The sequence below is a fragment of the Bos taurus genome, chromosome 15 (genome assembly GCF_002263795.3).
Source record: "Bos taurus isolate L1 Dominette 01449 registration number 42190680 breed Hereford chromosome 15, ARS-UCD2.0, whole genome shotgun sequence".
Classification (NCBI taxonomy): Eukaryota; Metazoa; Chordata; class Mammalia; order Artiodactyla; family Bovidae; genus Bos; species Bos taurus.
This window is the reverse complement of record NC_037342.1, coordinates 13775203-13800260: the sequence shown is the minus strand read 5'-3', so window position 1 is coordinate 13800260 and position 25058 is coordinate 13775203. Positions and strand designations below refer to the sequence as shown.

Below are 25058 nucleotides of genomic sequence, written 5' to 3'. Positions count from 1 at the left end.
CAGTAGATTGACTTTATTGTATATGGGAGAGTGTCCCCAAGTTTGGCTTGGTGACAATCTTAGCCTACCATACACCTATTCCTTTCTTCTCCCAGCTACAGAGATGGGCATATGCCCCCAAACCAGGGCTGTCAAGACTCCTTCTCAGAACCTCTTCAGGGGATTTGCAGATGTTCTCATACAATAGGAGCTGTCAGACTGGTACTTTGCCAGTCTTGGGGTGCTGGGGATGCTCATGCCTGCTCCATGAGGAGAGTTTGAGGGACACAGTATTTGTGCACTTCATCTAGCTGTGCCTCGGGGCAGTGTAACTTCTGGACTTTGTAGCTGACGTGGCCCCCAAATACCTTTTTATTGCTTAAGTGAAATTCTGTCAGGTGTAGTCAATAGTCTGCCTAATTTCATTAGGGCTTTACTGCTTTAGCTGAATACTTTCCTGGCAAGTTTATAAAGACTGGGAATTGCTTTAGGAGTTGAGCCATCACAGGACCTTCTTGGTCAAGTTTGTGTTTTCCCTGGCAATTAAATTCCTTTAACATCCAGCAAGTGCCAGAAATCTTACTGAGTCACGATTCCAGAATCCAGATTCTGCCTCTGATGTTTCAGTCTCTTGGCAACAGCAGTTGCCTGTCCCTGAAGCGCTAGGTCACAGTTGAATACTTTTGTTTTTGCTGCTACCTGTGAAACAACAGGTATGAGGGAACATATAGGCTTTATTTATATGAGTATTATTATAATATTTTGTACTAAATATGAAAGGATAGGATTTTGGGGGGTATATTAAATAATATTTTTAGTATATATACATTGTTCTAGTTATTCTATGAAAATCAACTTTTTTTTTTTTTTAAGCGTCGCCTCTCAGGTGCACGGCTCGCAGCCGGGACTCCCGCCGCCTCCGGCCCCACCCGCCGCCTGCCGCCCGTGGCCGAAAATCAACATTTTAAAGTTGAAATGTTTTGAATTTTGAAAAGCCTGTATTCTGATTAAAATTCTCAAAATACAAATTAGAATTTCTTTACATTTAAAAACTATGATGTTATATTTTAATATAGCTTTTTTCCTTCGAGTTCTGCAGAGGCTTTAAAAATGTTTAAATATATATATGGATTATATGTAGAAAAGTAGATATTGTTGATAATATGATTTAATAATTACTTTTTAAAGTTTAAGTGGCATAAACTTCATTAGCAAGTAAGAAAAATGGGAGATATTTTGAATAATGAGATCTATCAGAAACTACTGAGGGGTAGACTAATTTATTCACAGATGGTTTCATATTAATTAATTTGTAACATATTTACTGAAATCATTTTTAGAATTGTTTTCTTTGCTAGTTGATTCTGACTAAGTTTCATAATAAAACTTAGCTCTTATGATTCGCACTTAGCAACCACATAGGTAAGACATAGCTTGCTTTAAGAAATGCCAAAATAGGAAATATTAACTTCTGATAGATGATGAAGATGAAGGAAAGTATCCTTGTGAAGAAAGGTTTTTTTCCAATGAATTAATCACATCTTAAATAGTTCTACTAGTGATTTATTTTCTAAAATGTACCTTTAGCAATTGTATTAGTTTTTTATCTCTGTAACAGATTACCATAAGCTCAGCAGAGGAAAGCAATCCCCGTTTAGCAATTCACAGTTCTGTGTGTAGAAAGTCTGGCATGGCATGGAGGTGGCCTGTGCTCTGGGTCTCACTGGTTGAAATCAGAGTTCTGGCCAGACTGGGTTACTTTTGGAGGACCTGGGGATGATCTCAGGTTGTTGGAAGACTTTGGTTCCTTGTGGTTATAGGACTTTTTTCCTGTTTTCTTACTGGCTGTCAGCTGAAGACTGCTCTCAGCTCCTAGAAACCACCTGCATTCCTTGCCATTTGGCTTCCCCCATCTTCAAAATGAGAAACAAAGAATTTCTGTTGCACCAAACCCCCACCCTACCCCGTCTTTGAACCTCTTTCACCAGGAGGAGACAAATTCCTTTTACAGCCTCAACTAATTAGGTCAGGCCTACTGAAGGCCCATTGAAGATATTTACCTGTCTTAAGGTCAGCTGATTTGGGACTTTTATTATCCCTGTATACTTCTCAACCGGAGAAGGCAATGGCACCCCACTCCAGTATCCTTGCCTGGAAAGTCCCATGGACGGAGAAGCCTGGTGGGCTGCAGTCCATCAGGTCGCGAAGAGTCAGACAGGACTCAGCGACTTCCCTTTCACTTTTCACTTTCATGCATTGGAGTAGGAAATGGCAACCCACTCCAGTGTTCTTGCCTGGAGAATCCCAAGGACAGTGGAGCCTGGTGGGCTGCCGTCAATGGGGTCGCACAGAGTCGGACACGACTGAAGCGACTTAGCAGCAGCAGCAGCAGCAGCATACTTCTCAACAGCAGCACCAGATGAGTGTCTGATTGAGTCACTGGGAGAAAGTTTGCATACAAGGAGAGGGATGGGAATATTTTGGGAACTATCCCGAATTCTACCTATTACAGCAGTGAAGTGCACCATGATTATATTTAAAAATTCACTTAAAAATATGATTTCTAGTTCAAAATAAGAGGTTACTTGGAAGACTTAAAAGCATTGAGGGCATGAAGAACTCTGGATGTTTATGAAAAGTGAGCTTGGGAATCTATAAGCACATGCCTTAGCTTGGAGCAGGGTAGGGTGCTCACTTGAGTTTTTCTGACCTCACATTTGGATTTGTTCCCTTACAGGAAAATGCCATTCATAGGAGAGCAGCACCCATGTCAGCCTCTTCTCTTTCATCTTTGTTTCCTCCTTCTCAGAAGCAGAAATGCAGTCCCAAAAGCCTAACTGTACTCTGAATCAATTCACTTTATCTCTCCTGAGGCTATGCTGCAAAAACAGTGCTCATATTCTTCCAGCCACTTAGTCTCTTTTTCTCATTTCAAACTTCAAAATATTCTTTTAACAAAGAATCATACCCAAACCTTCCCCAAAGCCAGATGGCATAAGCAGTTCTGCTTTCTGGAACCCAGTGCTCTAGTGAAGTTTCATGATGTTGTCCCCAATCATTACAGAAGTGTTAAATCACAATGTATATACTGTTGAAGAAGTAGGATAATATGTAAAACTGCCATATTTCTTGGAGAAGGAAATGGCAACCATTCCAGTACTTTGCCTGGAGAATCCCAGGGATGGAGGAGCCTGGTAGGTGGCGGTCCATGCGGTCTCCAAGAGTCAGACACGACTGAGCAACTTCACTTTCATGCATTGGAGAAGGAAATGGCAATCCACTCCAGTGTTCTTGCCTGGAGAATCCCAGGGACGGAGGAGCCTGGTGGGCTGCTGTCTATGGGGTCGCACAGAGTTGGACACGACTGAAGTGACTTAGCAGCAGCAGCAGCAGCCATATTTCTACTTAGCTGTCATCCCATACAGAATCACCTTGTGCCAAGAGATTCATTCATTTCAGAATCAAGTTCATTAGTTGTCACTGCTTTATTATGGATTTGCTGCCTTGGTGGTGAGTTAGGGACTGCTGCAGTTTAGAGGTTACTGTGATCCACCTTTGGTGCGTCAGCTCCAGGTATTTGTCCCTGAGTCACCAGATCTCAAGTCTATAAGTGTACCTTAACCAGCAAGGCTGTATGAGAAGTGATGTGTGAGGGTTCCAGTTCAAGTTGTTCTGGATTCAAATCCTAGTTCTTCTGCTTACTAACTAAAATCATTTAATGTTTCTGTGCTTTAGTTTTCTATCTTACTAGGTGAACTCTTAGTGTGACTGGTGAGTAATAAGTGCTTACTATGTTAGACTCTATGTTACATACCCCACCTCCTGCATGTGTGCTAGGTCCCTGCAGTCTTGTCTGACTCTTTGAGACCCTATGGACTATAGCCTGCCAGGCTCCTTTGTTCATGGGATTCTCCAGGCAAGAATACTGGAGTGCATTACTGTGCTCTCTTCCAGGGAATCTTCCCCACCCAGGGATCGAACCCATGTCTCTTAACATCTCTTGCATTTGCAAGTGGGTTCTTTACAAACTAGCACCACCTGGGAAGTCCTGCATTGAGGTCAAAGTCTGTTGACATGCTTCTTGTCCTTTGGCTCAAGAACTGGCAGAGCTGGATCCATGTGATGAGGCATCTCTTTTTTTTAAAATATGCCCAGAATCTAACCACTTCTCCCCCCATCACCACCACCACCACCATCATCAGCACCATCACCACCATCATCAGCACCATCACGACCATCACCACCATCATCACCACCACCACTATCACCATGCCCCCCACAACCCACCTGCCCGACATAATTGCAAAGACCTCCTAACTGGCCTCCTTGCTTTTATTCTTGCTCCCCTAAAATCAGTCCTTTATATAAAAGCCAGGATGATGATTATCCTTTAAAAATATGAGTTTGGTCATGATTGTTGCTCCTTTCAGAATCCTGCAATCATTTTCTGATTTATTCAGTGTAAAAAATGAAAACCCTTACAATGGCCAGAGGCCCTTCATTATCTGGTGCTCCATTAACTCTCTGACTTTTCTCCTGCTCACTGGGCTCCTGCCATGCTGGTCTCTTTGCTCTTCCTCAGTCATTCCTAGACCTGTTTTCACTCAAAGTTTTTACTGTTTGCTGTGTCTGAAATGCTCTTCTTCAGATATGCGCCATCTCCTTATATCTTTGACCATGCCTCCTTCTCAGAGAGGTTTACCATGACCCTCTCCTCTCATGCTCTTGATCTCCCTTACCTTGTGCTGCCCTTTCTTTTTCCATAGGCTGTGTTATAATTTCTACACATTATATATTTTGCTTATTTAGTGTGGCTACTAGTTTCTGTTCCCATATGCTAGCATATTAGCATGATGGCAGGGATACTATCTGTTGTGTTCTCTCATGTATCCCACATGCCTGACAGCTAGTAGGGGCTCAGTAAGTACAGGTGAGACTTGAACAACATGTGGGGGTTTGGGGGTTAGGAGTGCTGGTCCTCCACGCACTCAAAAATTCACATATAACTTACCTGTGTGTGTGCTAAGTCACTTTAGTCAGATCCAATTCTGTGACCCTATGGGCTGTAGCCCACCAGGCTCCTCTGTCCATGGGATTCTCCAGGCAGGAATACTGGAGTGGGTTGCCATACCCTCCCTCCAGGGGATCTTCCTGACCCAGGGATCGAACTCATATCTCTTACATCTCCCGCATTGGTAGGCACATTCTTTACCACTGGAGCCACCTGGGAAGGCCACATGTAACTTTCAGTTGGCCCTTTATATCTGTGGTTCCTCAGTATCCATGGTTCTGCAACCCAGATTTAACCAACCCCATTTCATGAAGTACTGTAGTATTCACTGTTGGATAAAGTCCTTGTATAAGTGGACCCACACAGTTCAAACCTGTGTTGTTCAAGGTTCAATCATGTATTTTGAATTAAAGAATAAATGGATGCTGTGCTGGGAAGCCAAAGATAGAGGAAGATGGATGTGATGGCAGTTTAACAGCTGGTATATCATAAAGAGCAATGCAGAATTTTAAATAAGAGCATGAATCAAAGAGGCAGATCGCTGCAAAATTTGATTACAGTAACCAAAGTACCATCTGAATCTGTTGGTTCTAAATTAGTCTTTTCAGCCATGTGTAGATATTTAAGAAGTAATCTAGTGCTCTACCGAGTGCCTGATCTTAGGTATTGAATAGACATTTTGATTGACTTGCTATCATCTCCATAATTATCAAAACTCAGGTGTGTCTATGAGGCAAACTACTGATCACAGTTCAGGCAGGTGGGGAAAGGGAAGACACTGGGACTGAAGCTTGATCAGTGATCTGAATTATAGTTTCTACCTAAGAAGTCATGGTAGACACATTACATTGGGACTTTGAATTCCTACAGATATGGGTTTGAGTTCCAACTCTGTCCTTTTGTAGTGGTATGGCCTTGATTAGGGCTTTTACACCTCAAGCCTTCAACTCCCTCTGCTACAAAGTAGGGAAAAGTAATATTATTCTAAAAATTAGAAATAGTTTTGTGAAAGTAAGCCTTTAATAAATAGTAGACGTTGTTGCTTTGTTATTGTTGTTGATTGTACTTAGATAACTAGGCTTAATTTAGATTTAGATTAGTGTTTATATCTTCTCCAGGCTGAATTATGCCCTGCTGCTCCCAATTCATATACTAAAGTCCTAATCCCCAATGTAACTGGGTTTGGGGAAAAGGCCTATGAGGAGGTAATTAAGGTTACCTTATGACTTACAAGGTCTTCCCTTGTTGCTCAGCTGGTAAAGAATCCGCTTACAATACGGGAGAACTGGGTTCAATCCCTGTGTTGGGAAGATCCTCTGGAGAAGGGGAAGGCTACCCACTTCAGTAATCTGGCCTGGAGAATTCCATGGGCTGTGTAAGTCCATGGGGTCACAGAGTCAGACATGATTGAGCAACTGAATTGAACTGATGACTTATACAATGAAGTCATAAGGATGGGGTAATGATCCAGAGGATCAGTGTCTTTGTTAGAGGAAACACCAAAGAGTCCATTTTCACTCTTTCTCTCTTCCATGGAGGATGCACTGAGAAGGTGGCCATCGACAAGGCAGGAAGAGAGCTCTTACCGGAAACCTAAAAGGTTATTACCCTCATCTTGAGCTTTCCAGCCTCCACTGTGTGACATACATTTTTGTTGTTCAAGGAATCCAGTCTGTGGCATTCTGCTATAGCAGCCCAAGCTGCCTAAAACAGTATCCAATGATGTTTCATGGAGTGAAGTTTTAGGTGAGCCTTCAGTGTGTAGATAGCATCCAAAAGAACACTCCTGGTAATCAAGTGTTCTCAAGGCCCGTGAATTGTAACGACTCCTGAAAGTGGGCTGGGGTTCCAGGAAAGACTCTTGTTTCTACAGAACATAGGGCTGCTACTCGGGATCTGAGGTGGACGATTGGCAATGGACTGGGCATGTGGCCAGTGAGGACAGAGCCTGATCTCCCACACCTGGACTCATGCCAGATTTCAGATGTTATTTCTTTCTCTGCTCATGTCTTCTTGCTGAATCAGACAGAAGTGAGCCTATGGATGAAGGGCACTAAGGCCCAGAGCTGACTAGGGCCGAGGAAAGTGAAGACAGGTAAGTTATCTGTGGCTATAAAGTATTCACCCTCATTAGACCTTACAGGGCATCCCAGGTGGCACTAGTGGTAAAGAATCCACCTGCCAATGCAGGAGACACGGGAGATGTGGGTTCAATCCCTGGGTCAGGAAGATGCCCTGGAGTAGGAAATGCCAACCCACTCCAGTATTCTTGCCTGGAAAAATTCCACAGACAGAGGAGCCTGGCAGACTACAGTCAACGGGCTCATGAGGAGTTGGAGATTACTGAGCACACACACACGGCACACAAAGAGACTTTACAGAGCTTTTAAAGATAAAACCTAACACCACTAAACCTGAGGATGTGAGTTGTTTCATAATTATAGGTGCATGTTTGTTGTCATTTAAAAATATTTCATATATAATTAATAGGACTGAAAGTGGCTGTCTAGCTATGTCTAATGGACTAAATTCTCTAAGATATTACTGGGAGATTGGTACAAAATCTTTTATGATTACTTCCTGGGCAATCTTATCTAGCAATTGTCCTTTACTCGAGGTCTGGTTTGTGGTTCTCAGTGTGTCTTTATTTTTACTGTCAGTGTATTGATTGCTTAGCCTTGATAATATTTCCTGAAGCTCGAGAGACTTATCCTCCAAATTGGATATTGTCATTTCCCTTGCTTGGGTAGGCTGAATATCTGAATTTTCCCTAATTAGAATTGACTGTTCTGGATTGACAAAGAGCCCTGTGGGCTAAGGCATGATAGGCATAAGGAGTAAACTTCAGTATTCTCAAATCAATACTTTTCCATTTGGTTTATGACAATTCAGAAAGTTCCATAGTATCTTTTAAAGAAATAATTTGGAAAATTTTTCAAAATATAAAGCACACATGCAAAGCATATTTACTACAATATGAGGATTCACTTAAACCCATTTTGGTCAATATCCTTTTATATAGGTTTAAACTCTCCAACTACATTCAGTAGAAATAGTTTAATAAAAATAAGCATAGTTTGAGATGGCCATGTACACACTGATATGTTTTAAACGGATAACTGACAAGGACCTACTGTATAGCACATGGAACTCTGCTCAATGTCGTGTGGTGGCCTGGATGTGAGGGAGTTAGGGGGAGAATGGATGCATGGATATGGATGGCTGAGTTCCACTGACGTTCACCTGGAACTGTCACAGCGTCGTTAACTGGCTATGCTGCTGCTGCTGCTAAGTCGCTTCAGTCGTGTCTGACTCTGTGCGACCCCTGAGACAGCAGCCCACCAGGCCTCCCTGTCCCTGGGATTCTCCAGGCAAGAACACTGGAGTGGGTTGCCATTTCCTTCTCCAAGGCGTGAAAGTGAAAAGTGAAAGTGAAGTCACTCAGTCATGTCCAACTCTAGCAACCCCATGGACTGTAGCCTACCAGGCTTCTCCGTCCATGGGATTTTCCAGGCAAGAGTACTGGAGTGGGGTGCCATATACCCCAATACAAAATAAAAGCTTAAAAAAGTAAGTGTAAGTCATATTGCGAAGCACGGAAGAATATCAGGATGAAGAAAGCATAGTTCTTAGCTCTTAGTAGATGTTAGAGGCAAGCTGAATAGCAAACATAACCCAGTGTGAAATCTGGTAGGGAGTCAGAAACTCATGGGTTACTTTAGGGTCAAAGAGGAGTACCACTGAACATAACCAGGCGGTGTCATGGCATTTTCTTAAATATGTGCCACTTACATTCATTGTTGAAAGATAAATGGAAACTATCCAGGTGGCTGGGGAAAGAAGAGTAAGACACTGCAGATGGAAGCAAGAGTGTGTTCAAAGGTCTAAAAAAGCAGGTATAGTTGAAAGAACTTTATGTATATTATAAGAGTAAAGTATTGTAGGTGATGAAGCTGAGGCCAGACAATAAAAATCATATTTTAGGACATTTGGATGAAGAAATATGTGTTCATAGAAAGTGAAGTGTTATGATTATTTTTGTACTTCAGAGATTTCATTGGTGATTAGTGATATCTACCGATCTTTTTGCATTTATTCCTCATCACAATCTTGTGTCCAGATGAGTATTTGGAATATATTGGACTTTTAAAAAAAGTTAGTACTTTTGTGCTCTCCCCTTATTTATACTTCTTAATTTTATCTGTATTTAATTTTTAATTATTCACTGTGGCTAACAATGGCAGGATAGATGTTGTATTAACTTGAATAATGGTCCTTCTAATCCATTTTTAGCCTGGAAATTTTACTTGTTAAATGGGAACATGTTTAAAAGAAATTATGTGACTACTAAGAACTGCAATCAAATTTTTCTTGTCTCTGTACTGTATAATACTGGGACTAGATGTTGTTTCTTGTTCTTATGTTAATCAGTGCTGGGACCAGGTAAAAATAACTTGGTTATCTGCTTTAAGAAATGCCTGCTCATGAAAAAAAGAAAAGTTAATCATTGAAACAGCTTAACAGGACTAATAGCTTGCCCATCAAGACACCCTACCTCAATGCATCTTGGTAGAGGCATTTGGATGATAATAACAATAATGATAAAACTCTGACCAATTTCAACCAGTTTCCATTTGCAAGACCACCATAAAACTACTCAACCAAGATCTTGAAACCCTACCAATACTCTGCCTTAATTTCTCATTTTGAGCCATTTTAAAGATTCTATCAAAGTTACTGGTCCACAGATTTTATTGGGAGGAATTGACAGTCAATACTATTCTTCTGTAAATTATCTTTGGCAGCCTACTGTTAGAATATAATTTCCTCTATGGTATTCTGATAAAGTTTCTGCAGCAACATTGCTTATAGGATAGTACTTGAATACTTGATGAGAGATGCAGAATTAGATGAGAGCATAAATTAACTAAGTCATTTACTTTTTGCAAACACAATTCTATCAAATAAAATGGGGTAGCTGGTGGCAGAGAGAGAGATTTTGAGTGGTGGTGGGAGGGAAGTCTCATATATCTTGCCGAAGTACACAGTTCATTCTCTGAACTCTTAAGGACTCCTGTAGTTCTGAAAATGAACAGAAGAAATTGTTTATATAAGGTTGATCAATACTTCTTTATGTTCTATGATTTCCCTGGTGCTGCTGCTGCTACTGCTAAGTCACTTCAGTCATGTCCAACTCTGTGCAACCCCACAGATGGCAGCCCACCAGGCTCCCCTGTCCCTGGGATTCTCCAGGCAAGAACACTGGAGTGGGTTGCCATTTCCTTCTCCAAGGCATGAAAGTGAAAAGTGAAAATGAAGTCACTCAGTCATGTCAGACTCTTAGCAACCCCATGGACTGCAGCCTACCAGGCTCCTCTGTCCAATGAGATTCTCCAGGCAAAAGTACTGGAGTGGGGTGCCATTGCCTTCTCCATGATTTCCCTACTATATTATAATTAGAGTTAACCTGTCAGTCTCTCATCCACTCCACATAGAGGCTCCTTGAGAGAGAGGCTATATATTATATATTTCTATGTATTTTCCATCTAGCATACTGCCGAACAGATACTTAATAAATTCTGTTGGAGTCTTCACTGGTGGTCCAGTGGTTAAGAACCCACCTTCCAATGCAGAGGACGTGGTTTTGATCCCTGGTTGGGGAACTAAGATCCCATGTTTCCTAGGGCATCTAAGTCCGTGCACCACAACTACTGAGCCTGTGTGCTCTGGAGTCCACATGGCACAGCTAGAGAAGCCTGTGCATCACACCAAGATGCAGCACGGCCTCCCCCCAAAAGTTATTAAAAAGCAAATATGTTGAATAGATGAATGAACACTTGCTCTGCTGCCTTCACTCACCTCCTGAAATTCTACCTTCTGTCAATCACCAGTCTTTCCACTGAGTTGGTCTCAAGCCCATTTCCTCTTGGACACTATGCCTGACCCGAAACTTTTCAAAGATAATTTCACATGCTGATTTTGCTGTAGTGAAGAACAGAATTTTTTTCTTCCCTTCATTGATTTTATGTACCAGAGGGATGCTTGAATTCTGTTGGTCATAAGACTTGAACTTGGAGCTAAATAGCAGATTTTAAAGTTGCAGACATTGCTGTCTATTGATTTCATGTGTCCCCCCACCCCCCAACCATTTAACTTTTATTCCCTTGTTACAACACATTTCACTTTTACATACAGGAATCTCCTGAATATGCAAGCTTCGCTTTTCCTTCCGTGGAACTTCATCCCACGAACCTTGCTTCGTGACATCAGCAGTAGTTCCTTTGCTCTCCCGTCTTGCGCTCCCTGCCCCTCCTCCCTCACCTTTCTCCCTTTCATCCAAGGAGTTACTTTCCATTGAATTATTGTGATGGCCTGAATTTCTCCAAGCCATCAGTGCCACTGAGGCATGTTGCTCTGTGTCTCTAGAGTATCAGTAAGCCCATGTTAAAGCCTAAAACGAGGCTCTGAAGGAAGGTGAACAGATCTGATACTATGGGGGCAGGATCAGTACCTAAGCTGCCAATCATCTTGTGATGCCTGCATGTAGTCGGTGCCACCCTGATGAAGCAGTACACAAATGTGAGGTTTGAGGGGGACCAAGAAGTTCCCTCACCCCCAAATATCTTATTTACCAGCTGTTTGAATTCCTAATGATCAAAGTTCAAAGGCCATCATTTAGTTTAAAAAAATCTTTCAAAAAATGTAAAAGTCACAGAAAAAGATAACATAACTTCACATTTATGATGCCCACTGTAACTTTAGTGGAGTTACCTTTATAAAGGTGAAAGAGTCTAGGTGTCACATCCAGCTTTGAGGAACTGAAAGTGAAAGTGAAGTCACTCAGTCATGTCCGACTCTTTGCGACCCCATAGACTGTAGCCTTCCAGGCTCCTCTGTCCATGGGATTTTCCAGGCAATAGTACTGGAGTGGATTGCCATTTCCTTCTCCAGGGGATCTTCCCAATCCAGGGCTCAAACCGGGTCTCCCACATTGTAGACAGATGCTTTACTGTCTGAGCCACCAGGGAAGTTTGAGGAACTGAACCATAGACCAAAAGTCTGAAGAGGAGACAGGTATTCATAGTAGAATTTCAGATACTTTGAGGCAAGTGTACTGAAGTTTATAATGACTGTCAGTCCCATTCCCCATCAGGGCCTCACACCTCTCTTAGAGGTTCTCTTCTTTCTTCTAGTGTCTGTAGGAAATTATCTAGAAATTTCTGTATCAATTCTTTTTCTATCCGTTCTGTCATTTCTTTGTCTCCTTAGTTGCCTGGCTTTGGAATCCTCATCTCCACTCTGTCCAAGGCTACAGCTGATACGCCTGCGGATTGCTTCTTGCAGTCCTGGGAACTCTGACTTCTGTCATATTTATGCTCTCAGCACTGCACGGGACTGTGGTGCAGCACAGTGTAGGCAAGGGCTTAACTTTTGATGAGGCTTTAGAACAGCTGTGGGATAAAGAAGGAAATGGCAACTCATGGAGCAACTTGCTGTTGTTTAGTCGCTTAGTTGGGTCTGACCCTTTGTGACACCATGGACTGTATCCCACCAGTTTCCTCTGTTCATGGGATTCTCCAGGCATAAGAATACCTGAGTGGGTTGCCATTTCCTTCTCCAGGGGATCTTCCCAACCCTGGGATTGAACTCTAGTCTTTTACATCTCCACCAGTGAGCCACCAGGGAAGCCCATAGGGAGCAACTTATAATTGCTAAAACGTGACCATTCTTTGAAAACCCAGGTCAGCTCTATCCTTGTCAGTTCCTGTGTCAACGATTACTACTGTCTATCGTATATGGTTCTCCTCTTATTTTGGGTTCTCAGGATATACTTTTATTCCCCTTGCAGTTGGGTAAGGCCACAGGATTAGTTCTGATCAATGGTTGTGAATGGAAGCAGGATCAACTCAGGGTGTGGGGTGATCCTGGGCAAAAATTATTTTCAAGACTCCTGCCTATTTAAACAATTCAATCTAAATATATATTACACAGTCATGGGGTCATGTAAGTATAGTTATTTATCAATGAAGAGTGAGACTAGTGGTTATAGAAGAAATAACTATGTATTTGATTATTGTTCAATCAGGGAAAATAAAGGTTTTTGTAGTGTCCAGCCACCATCTCTTTCCATTCAAGATCAAGAACCATCTTTTGGACTTCTTTATTATCAAATGCACCATTTCTGGCTAATTTCATATCTCCCACTGGGGCTAAAAGATGGCACCACCATTATTACAAGGCTGTGGCTATTTGGAAACTTTTTTGTCTTGAAATAATATAGATCTTTCTGCTTCTGTGCTTCTCTAATTCCCTGTGTTTCATTCTGATTACACCATCTTTTCTGACACTGCATTACCTATTCTGCTGCTTCTAAATACTGGCTTCTAATGATTCTGTCAAAGGTTGTTGCTAGGCTTTTCTGTTGATGACCACACATGTAAGTGTGGACCCTGTATGAAAGAAAATGTGAATGATAATTCAATTTTGGTCATGTTAAGTGTACTGTTTAAAATTTTACGGTGGAAGTAAATTGCATCACACCTACCAGCCATGTCTTCTTTTCAGCCTTCAAGGATGCACTCCTTGCATTTCTAGAATGTGATCTCTTTCAAAATATTTGCTGACAGCATCCCTGAATTCCACACACTGACACCAGCAGGGAGGATAGGCCCCTGGGCAGAGGAGAGGAGTGGTCTCATTCACACAGGGAATGTCTGGTTCCTTGTCTGGCACTGCTTCAGACAGACTCAGAAGAATATGGTATTGCTGCCATAATTGGAAGCAAAAGAAAACCTCAATTGAAAAAGTCCATTGAGATCAAGGAGTAGTGATCTAAAAGTTTACCCTTGAAAAAGACATATATCCCTTCCTCCTGACTCTCTGTCACGTGACACAGAGCCTTCAAAAGGGGTGGTATCTGTGCTGCAGGTCAGAGTGGGAGGTACAGAGTAAGAATGCCTGCTGTCACGCTTGGGTCCTATACACTGGAGATGGCATTGTGAACTGAACACAGACAGAGCTGACATTAAGGCTCAAACATGTTTAAGCCCAAGGGATGGTGGGGGGAACAGATGGTAGCCCAGAACACATTTTTGTCCAATGTGAGTGAGAATCACCACAAATGAACGTGCCATCACCATTTCGGCAGCCTGATCTGGTATAAGATCCTGCTGGCCAGCAGGAGTAGTGTCTGCTGCACCAGACTGGCCTCCCGGAACCAGAGCCAGACTCATGGTACCAGGATGCTTCCATGGGCACAGGTCTCAGGGCTCCTTGGGACATCTGGTTGATTCCGTGTATGTGATACAGGGTCAGAAAGTTCCCAGAGGAGCATTGAGGGCTAGGGCCCTTGCAGGTCCTGGTCTGGGTTGAGAACCTCCTGGACCACACTGCCAGTCCTAGCCAAGTCCCAGGCACTGACGTGGCACTCCAAATTTCAGAGATTCCTAAGGTGTGGCCCACGTCAAAGAAGCAGCAGTGCTGAGTAAACAGGACATGGTCACTCCTGGCCCGAAGCACAGAAAGCCCCATATGTACTTCCCCCCTTGCTGCTGCAGCAATAAGGAAGCTGCATGTTTCAAATTGTGCAGCTAATGGTAGGTGTGGGGAGCAGAGTTTCCTGCTGATCCCAAGGGACACATAATGTGAGTGAGAAATAAACTGATTTTGTGTTAAGCCTATGAGGGTTTAAATCACAAGAAAACCGATCCTACCCTGACTAATACGGATCCTGTACATGGTGCTGGCTCTCCAGCCAGAGGGCAGCCTCCGCATGTAATCGTTCCTACTTTATAAGGTTGAATTGAAGTAAACATATATCCAGTTAGAAAGATGAATGTTAGTTATTATTTTTATTACTACTGGCTATTTGTTCTTGTGTTAGGGACTAACATAACAGTTAGCTGGGGACTTCCTCAGTGGTTAAGAACCACTGTTGAGTGGTTAAGACTGTGCTCGCAAGGCAGGGAGTGCAAGTTCTGTCCCTGGTTGGGAATTAAGATCCCACATGCAGTGTGACATGGTCAAAAAGAGAGAGAGAGAGAGCGCGCGAGTGCGAGCGAGCTTAAAAAAATATTGTTAAACAGTGAGCTATCCATTGTGACTGAATATTTCTTCAGTTGACTAGATCAAGACCTGCCCTTTGCGTTTTCTTTTCTTGTCCTGTAACTACTTTTTAAAACAATGACAGATGGGGAAAAATTTTATTCCTACTAATGAAAAAGTTCCATCCTTCACTCTCAAGGGGATAGCCTCTCTGCACAATAATTTAATGTACAAAACATTTATGAAACCCAATTAAGCTCAGTTGTGGGGTGCAGAGTGAGCTTCACACACTATAATATTTGTAAACTCTGGTTGAGTACCTACAATTTGCCAGGCAAAACTCTAAGTGTTTTACGTATAGTAACTTATGTAATTGTCCTTATACAACCCTGTGTCACGTGCACTATCATTTTTACTCTGCCTATTATGAAGGGGAGAGGTGCAGAGAGGCTTTGTTCAAAGTCATGGAGCTACTAAGTGTTTGATTTAGTTTTAGCATGAGCAGTCTGGTTTCAGAGTCTATGATCTTTTTTTAAAATATAATTTTAATTTTTTTTTGTTACCAGATCAATCTGCTTCACCCTCCCTTGCCTTTCCTTCCGTCCTCCCTCCCTCCCTTCCTCCACCTTTCCTTTCTTTGTTCTTCCTTCCTTTCTTTCTCTCCTTCCTTTTTTTCTTCCTTCCTTCCTCCTTTCTTTCTTTCCTTCTTCCCTCCTTTCTTTCTTTCTGACTGTTCCTACAAGGAACTGAAGATCAGAGATCTTGAACCATCATCATGTAGTCTTCTGGATCTTACCTTCAGAATTCTCAAGAACATGTAGACACAAATTTCCTCAAAAACTATATATGGGTGAATATAGTTATTTGAGGCTTAATGAACCCTTACTACAAGGCAGCGTTTGAGTCTTCATTCACTTATTCAGGAGATATTGACTGATTGCCTACCATGTGCCAAGCAGCATGACAGGCACGAGTGGACAAGGTGGGCTCTGCCCTGAAAAAAAATCTCAGATGCACTTTACAGCCTCCTAACAAGTTTTGACAGCCCCTACCATCCAGGTTTAGGGTACCCTGCCACAGTTAGTAATTGTCTTGAATAATCCATATTCTCGAGTCTGCAACCTCATGGACTGCAGCATGGCAGGCAACTCTGTGGAAATCTCCAGGCAAGAATGCTGGAGTGGATTACCATTTCCTTTTTTAGGGATCGTTCTGAGCCCAGGGATCAAATCTGCATCTCCTGCCTCTCCTGTATTGCTGGTGGACTCTTTATTGCTAAATAAAGAAGCCTATATTCTGGGGAAGCCCATATTCTTCCCATGCCTACTTATTTATAGTAAATTGTCCAGTGTAAAATATGCACTGCAAATAAAATTCTGCCTATAGAACCAGTAAGGGGAGATGTATGATCCAAAGATGAGAAGAGGGATCTCTGGGTAGAAGAGTTTTGTGGAAAGTACTTCATGTGGTCTTTGCCAGCCTCTGTATAGGTGGCACTCATGGTAAATAACCCATCTGCCAGTGCAGGAGATATAAGATATGTGGGTTTGATCCCAGGATCAGGAAGATCCCCTGGAGGAGGGCATGGCAACCCACTCCAGTACTGTTCCCTGGAGAATCCCAAAGACAGAGGAGGCTGGTGGGCTACACTCCATAGAGTCACAGAGGCAGACAAGACTGAAGTGACTTAGGACACACACCCAAATGAAGTAAAGGAAGGGGGAAGGAGCGCCCTCTCTGGTTTGGCAGGGTGCCAGGGCAGGGGAGTAGGAAACAAATAACAAATAAACACAATCCCAAAGCAGCAGCTGAGAATTTTACTCATTGGAAAGTTGTCATCTCAGCCAGTGAATCTCAGAGCCTGACATCAAATGTATTGTTGACAAGACTGGTATAGAAACTTTTGGAAACAGTCCTGGCAACCCCTTTCACTTCAGCATTGGTAGGCAGGGACCTTTGTCCCCTGAGGGGGAGATTCTCTTGAAGTTTATTTGATGCTGTCTCAGTGGGTGGATTGGAGAAGGAAATGGTAACCCATTTAGTGTTCTTGCCTGGAGAATCCCAGGGACGAGGGAGCCTGGTAGGCTGCCATCTATGGGGTCGCACAGAGTTGGACACGACTGAAGTGACTTAGCAGCGGCAGCAGCAGCAGTGGGTGGAGGAGAAGTGCTCACAGAGGACGCTGAGGACTAGCCACCGTTTCTGTGCAGCATTTCCCCCTTCAAACCACAGACATGCACTAAGTGCTGCTTATTGGGCACTGTGCCAGGCATGGCTTGGAAAGCAATGAATAAGATGTAGGCTCCGCACTCCTGGAACACTCAGTCTACAGGGGTGGATACTTCCCAGCTGGCACTAGTGGTAAAGAACTGCCTGTCATTGCAGGAGATACAGGAGACATGGGTTCGATGGCTGGGTTGGGAAGATTCCCTGGGGAAGGGAATGGAAACCACTCCAATATTCTCACCTGAGAAATCCCACAGAAGAACCTGGGGGGCTATAGTCCTTGGGGTCACAGAGTCAGACATGACTAAAAACCGAGCGTGTTTACACACACACACACACACACACACACACACACACACACACACACACTTCCATAAATGACAACAGTGATACAATGAGGTTTATGTACTGGGGTAAAGAAGCCTGGTAGGCTGCAGTCTATGGGGTCGCTAAGAGTCAGGAACGACTGAGCGATTTCACTTTCACTTTTCACTTTCCTGCATTGGAGAAGGAAATGGCAACCCACTCCAGTGTTCTTGCCTGGAGAATCCCAGGGATGGGGGAGCGTGGTGGGCTGCCATCTCTGGGGTCGAACAGAGTCGGACACGACTGAAGTGACTTAGCAGCAGCAGCAGCAACAGAGTTATTAAGGATGTCAGAGGAAGAGCACTTCTCCTTAAGAAAGAAGTTGGGGGTGCAGATGAAGAATAGAAAGAACTCCTGCAAATCTTCAGATGAGGCTAAATTACATTTTAACATTTCATTTTCCAGATTATGCCTCCTAGCTGATGTGGCCTTGAGAGCAGCATCTGTCAAATATGATTGTATAGCCTCTTGATTTTCTATCTCTAAAGAAACAGGGTGCATATCTTTCGACTTTCTTTGTAATTGCACTCAGCGTCATACTCCCTCTGCTTGCCACTGATAATAACGAGCAAGCTTCTGATTTAAGCACAGAGGTGCTATTGACCTCACCGGACCTCTGCACTGAAAATAGATCTTTGGTGAAAAGAAGGCAATACAATATAAAACAGGGCCTCATTTTGATCCTTATCTAGTGGTAGAACTGCTGTCTATTTATTTTCAAGTGTTTTGCATCACCAGCATATTTTAAGGACTGACTCTTAACTATTTTTCAAGGAAAGTAAAACTGCATGATGAAAAAGAAAAAAATCAGAGAAGTTTAAAAAGATGGATAAGCTTGTAAAGGGCAAAGGTTGAGTGACTACATAGAATTCAAATGATTCTCCTTGCTGAATAAGGGAAGGTCTTTCTTTGCTAAAAGGAGAGTGACTGCGGAAGGTGGGACAAGTATTTATTTGTTAGCAATTAGCCTTTCAGTTGAAGAATAGAGGAGAGGCTTAATCCTAGCAAGCAGAGACTGGGTGACTGTGGGCAGAAGAGATGGCAGGGGGAGGTTCTTGAAATGGAGAAAAAAGGCTACAGCTGTTCATGCTTTGTGAAAACAATATGGATTCAAGTGGAGCTAACTGGTGACGAAGATGAAGATTCTAGAGTTAGAAACTTTATGAAATCCCTGGCTCTGTTTTCTACCTCACCAATCTGTGCCAACTTACTTGACTAATTTAAGATTAGTTATTTAAAGATAAATAAATACTTGATAATATTTTTGAAGTCAGATAACATTTTTATTGCATTAAGTTGTGTGATGATTCAAGCTGATGATGAACCAAGCCTGGCACAAAGTATATGCTTAATAAAGAGGAGTTATTTACTCTTTAAAATGTTGATGGTCATCTCATTATTATGTGACCACAGACTTCTTAGCGCTTGGGTTATGATAACAGTGTGAAGTATTCTTCATAATCAGGCCAGGAGGATGAGCCAAAGGAAGAAGCATAGGTCTTCTTACCCATGGATGACAGGAGGTAGGAACTCTTTCTTGCTAGACAGATCTTGAAAAAATGTGAGGTGAGAGCTACAGTAGCCATCTTGTAGCCATGAGGAAAAAGCCTGGAATATCTATGAATATCTCTGAGAAGCAGGAGAGGAAAGGCAATACTGTAAAAGAAAAATCGAAAGAGAGTTTCAAATGTGTTCCTTTTTATGGCTGAGTAGTATTCCATTGTGTGTATGTACCACAACTTCTTTATCCATTCCTCTGTTAATGGACCTCTAGGTTGCTTCCATGTTCTAGCTATTGTAAACAGTGCTGCAATGAACAATGGGATACATGTATCTCTTTCAATTTTGGTTTCCTCAGGGTATATGCTTAGGAGTGGGATTGCTGGGTCATATGGTGGTTTTATTCCTAGTTTTTTTAAGGAATCTCCATACCGTCAGTTCTAATGAGGTGGATGAACCCAGAACCTATTAGACAGAGTGCAGTGAGTCTGAAAGAGAAAGATAAATATCATATTCTAACACATATATACAGAATCTAGAAAAATGGCACTGAAGAATTTATTTACAGGGCAGCAATGGAGAAACAGACATGGAGAATAGACTTATGGACAGGGGGAGAGGGGAGGAGAGGGTGAGATGTATGGAAAGAGTAACATGGAAACTTACATTACCATATGTAAATTAGATAGCCAATGGGAATTTGCTGTATGGCTCAGGAAACTCAAACAGGGGCTCTGTGTCAACCTAGAGGGGTGGTAAGGGGAGGGAGATGGGAGGGAGGTTCAAAAGGGTGGGGATATATGTATACCTATGGCTGATTCATGTTGAGATTTGACAGAAAACAACAAATTCTGTAAAGCAATTATCCTTCAATAAAAAATAAATAGATTAAAAAAGAGAGGGAGACTCACTCCAGATAACATCATTTGATCGGTGAATCTGGTCAGCCTGAAATTGGCATTATCCCTGAATTTTCTCATTCTTAAACCAGTGCTTTTTGGGTTTAACCTTCTTTGAGTTTTCTGATACTTGACATAATAGAGTCCAGGTAAAAAATAATAAGTCACATCTTTTAGTTTTTGATAGAAAGAGCATTTTCTTCCATCTTTTTCTCTCTTGGATGTAGACCTGAAGCTTGGAGCTGTATTGGCTGATTATCAACCATGAGGCAAAAAAACTCGAAGAAAATGCTAAAAGCAGCTTTGGAAGCCCTGTCCTGACCTTATAGAACCAGAAATACGCCAAGTTCACCTCTTGCATCAGTTTGCTAAGGCTGCCATAAAAGTAGCACAGAGTGGGGGGCTTCCACAGTAGAAATTTATCTCCTCACAATTCTGGAGGTTAAGTCTGAGATCAATGTTTCAGCAAGACTGACTTCTTCCAAGGCTTCCTGCCTTGGCTTATAGATGGCCATCCTCTCCACGTTTCTTCACGTGGTCTTTTGTGTGTTACTGTGTTAAAATCTCCTCTTTTTATAAGGACACCAGCCATGTGGTATTGGAATCCATCTTAGTGACCTTCTTTCAACTCAAAGATCTCATCTCCAAATACAGTCACATTCTGATGAACTGGGGAGAGGTTTAGGACTTCAACGTAGGAATTCTGGGGAGAAACCTGTGACATTTTTATGGCAGAAAAGTGACATCTACAATAGTAATCATATTTCAGATTATGTTATTCATACTTTACCACTATGAAATAGTTAAAAACTAATGGCAGTTGTATATTCATGGATATATGTGGAATCTAGAAAGATGGTGCAAGTGAACCCATTTGTAAAGTGGAAATAGAGATACAAATGTAGAGAACAAATGCATGGCCACCGAAGAAGGAAGCGGGGGTGGAGGATGAATCAAGAGATTGGGACTGACATATGCACATTACTATGTATAAAATGGATGGCTAATGAGAATCTACTGTAAAGCACAGGGAACTCTACTCGATGCTATATGGTGAGCCAAATGCAAAGGAAATCCCCCAAAGAGGGGATATGTGTATACATATGGCTGATTCAGTTTGCTCTATAGCAGAAACCAACACAACATTGTAAAGCGACTAAACTCAACAAAACAGCTGATGGAGGAAGTTCATTATACTTTCCATTTCTACTAGCTTATGATCTCATATTTTGGTACAACTCATAATACTCAAGAGAAAGTTATTTGCAGACAAAAGATGTTTTGCTTCTGAGTTCAGGGAACACAGATTCTGTTTCTTTAATTTTCTTTTTAAAGATTGATTTTTCTGGAATTCCAGGAAATAAGTTTAGGTCTTTCAGAGCTTAGAAAGACTAGGAGAAGGAGAAATTAAAAAAAAAAAATAATACAGACTAGGCTTTATAAGGGCAAGATCCCATTCCGACAGAAGTCTAACCAATGGGATTAATGAATTGCCCCTGCCAATACCAGAGCATTTTTTTTGACTACAGAATGTCAAAAAAAAAAAAAAAAAAAATAGCACCCCCCACTTCACTCCAAGACCATATTGCTAACTTTCAACTCTAAAACTTGAGCTGGTAACTGTAAATGTTGACGTTTTCAGCTGTACAGTGGACACACTGCCTTGGTACCTTAGAGAGCCCTCGAGCAGACCAGCCCCAGCACTTGAACAGAGCATTCCTCTTCAGGGGACGAAAATCATGTAAGTTAGATTCTAGCTCTGTTAGTGGAAAGAAGAAATATATGTCTAAGTGCTGAAAAGTCAGCTTTTAGAATACTGACCATGACTTTTTTATTTCTGAAAAGAATATAGTTCACTCTATATTTACACTATTAAGTCGATACAAAGTATTAAGAATCTGACCATCATTTGTTTTCTAATAGTTTCTAATTTCTCAAGAGGCAGTCATATTTGAAATGAGATTTGAGTAATGAAGAAAAGTCCAGTGTCTGAACATTATTCGTGTAGATACAGTAAAGCCTTAATGACTTTTTCTTCCAGGATTTTAATATAAGGCCCTATCCCATATCTCTATATGAGTTGAATGCTTATATCTTTTTTTTTTTTTTTTATTAATGGAGTTTTAGCTCGAATAGAAACTCAGCAGGGGACAGCTGAACCACAACTGAACAGAAGCGGCTTTTTCACCAACTATTTGTTTTGTCCAGCAGAGGGCACCCGGAGCTCACACATAAATGGCGGCAGCAGCAGCATTTAAAATATCTGTTTCATTGCCTCGGTGATTCTTAATTAACACAAAGCATCAGGGTTTCATTGACACCAATAAAATGAGGTGACTGCGACCTTGATTAATAAAATGTGTAATCATCTTGGAAATATCGGGAGTTAGAAACTTGTTAGATATTTCTTCTTGGTGATTACATTGGCCGGTAATCAATAAAAACAAAATCTAAATTGCAGATTGCTCCAGTTCAATCTCCGGGTTATTAAAAACTTTATTTATTCTTAAAAATAAAATTGAATATACATTTGTGACAGCTTAAGGATTAGAGAGTAAGATTAAATAGCATCTTTTATTACTATGTGAGGAGTATTGAATTGTCTGATACTTCTCAATATCAAATAAACAAGTTTCAGGCACAGGGGAAAGGAACGTTAGAATGTTACTGATATGTTTCTAAAATTCTACTTTTTCAATTTCAGGGTCCAGATCAAGAAGCATAAACGAGGAAATTGGAAATCCCACATTGTTCTATTTCCGAGTGAAAAGCTTTGACTCACCACTAGAGGGCACTATTCACCCTCTCATCTTTCTGAAGGCGTCAGCCCAGCAGGGCTCGCTTTCAAATGAAAATAACTGCATTTACTAAGGTTTGTGATTTGTTTAGAAATAAAAAGAAGCACCCCCATGATTCTGGGCAGATTTACCCCCCCCTAAAGCTCCCGTTGATTGTGATGCAAAGTCTTTAACTGCATCAAATGTAAACTGGAAAAATTTAGCAAATTAAGATTGCCTGTGCAACTATACATAAAATACACTTCATCACTAATTTTTTAGGTTTACAAAATAGACAAATTAAGTACAAAATTAAGAAACTTTATGCTTCTCCTTTCATGTTTTATAGAAACATGTTATATTGATCACTATGGTACCATATCTTTGTGGTGTTGCACACACAAAGCCAAGTAATTCATTGGTTTCTTTTCCTTATTTTTCAGAATTATGAGTATATAATTGATCTCATAAAGATCCTGCTCATTGCACTAATTTTCTGGGGTTGGTCTTGTATATCCACAAATCTGAGGTTTTACAACTCTGTTTATCAGTAATGTATGTGGTAGATGGTATTGTTATTTGAACATTTTACTCCACCTTCTTCCTGGGAGAAAATACTTCCCCATTCCATCATGCTGAACTTGGTCAACGGAATGTGAGAAGTAACTATGCTGCTGCTGCTGCTGCTAAGTCGCTTCAGTCATGTCCGACTCTGTGCGACCCCATAGATGGCAGCCCACCAGGCTCCCCCATTCCTGGGATTCTCCAGGCAAGAACACTGGAGCAGGTTGCCATTTCCTTCTCCGATGCATGAAAGTGAAAAGTGAAAGGGAAGTCGCTCAGTCGTGCTGGACTCTTAGCGAGCCGATGGACTGCAGCCTACCAGGCTCCTCCGTCCATGGGATTTTCCAGGCAAGAGTACTGGAGTGGGGTGCCATTGCCTTCTCCGGTAACTATGCTACTTTCAAGCAAAAGCTTTAAATGTGATTTAATACCTCTTGCTATTCCTTTCTGTCTCAAGAATGCATACTTTATGCATAGTGGCTGCCCCTTCAGCCTGGGTCCCTGAATGTGAAGATAGTACATGAAACAGAACCAAAGTATTCACAACTGAGAGCTTCCCTGTTGGCTCAGATGGTAAAGAATCTTCCTGCAATGCCAAATACCTGGGTCCCTGGGTCGGGAAGAACCCACTGCAGTATTGTTGCCTGGAGAATTCCATGGACAGAAGAGCCTGGCGAGCTACAGTTCATGGGTTTACAAAAAGTTGGACATGATTGAGCGACTAACACTTTACTTTTTTTTCAGAGTTGAGTGGCACCTACTGACACATGAAGTCAGCAAGAATTGTGTTGTTGCTAGCCACTGGAGTTTGGGGGTTGTTTTTTGTGCAGCAAGCTGAGTAATATAAAAATGGGTATGAGGAGTGGGGTACTTTTGCAGGAAAATAAAAATAGGTGGCAACTGCTAGATAAAGCTGTAGGTGGTGTAAAAAAACTATTGTTGGAAACTAAAAAGAGTGATCAGATCAATGTAATAGAATTTTTTTCTTCTGCAGCAGCAATAACTTGGGAGGCAGATAGCCTATGTGATGAACTTATTATAGCTTTAGGTGGAAAGGTGTTTAAACAGAACTGTCCTTGTGTGAGTTAGTTGTTATTTGCTGCATTTGACAGGCTATTTAACAAATGAAATGAATCCAGAAAATAACTGGTCTACTTGCAAGATGAAACTAAAGAGAAAATAGGCTCAAATTCTGGGATTTTAGGGTAGAAAAATGGGACTGTTTTTAATCTTCAACTGGTCAAAGGTCAAATGGAGAAATACTTTGAGCCAAAACCACTAATTAAGACACCGGCTGAGATGAAATTACAGGAGTGGCTACAATTCCTAGAGACAGGATTCTGGAAGAGCTGATCAAGCCTGTAGCACCGTTTATTAAGGCTAGAGAAAACCTTACATCCATCAAATAAGTGTGGTGGAGATAGCTGCAGATGGAAATGGAGTCCAAGAGAGGAAAATTTGTTAAGATCATTGAAAGAGTTGTAGTGCCAAAAGCACTGTCCTACACCATTAAAAGAGACTGTGATATTTCGAGACTATTTGGGCAAGAAGCAGGCTGAGAAATCTGGGGTGGTAGAGTATCTAACGTCCTTCACGCATGCGTGCTAAGTTGCTTCAGTCGTGTCCAACTCTTTGTGATCCTATAGACCTGCCAAGCTTCTCTGGAGATTCTTCAGGCAAGAATGCTGGAGA

The 25058-nt window shown here is 41.7% G+C and overlaps 1 long non-coding RNA gene across 1 annotated transcript; it reads left to right on the top strand.

Annotated features, from left to right (window-relative positions):
• Positions 1-306: 306 nt before the first annotated feature.
• Positions 307-22938, top strand: LOC132342278 (uncharacterized). The gene is made up of 3 exons (XR_009490593.1): positions 307-692; positions 21668-21766; positions 22730-22938. It is a non-coding gene; the product is annotated as an uncharacterized lncRNA (long non-coding RNA).
• The last annotated feature ends 2120 nt before the right edge of the window (positions 22939-25058 follow it).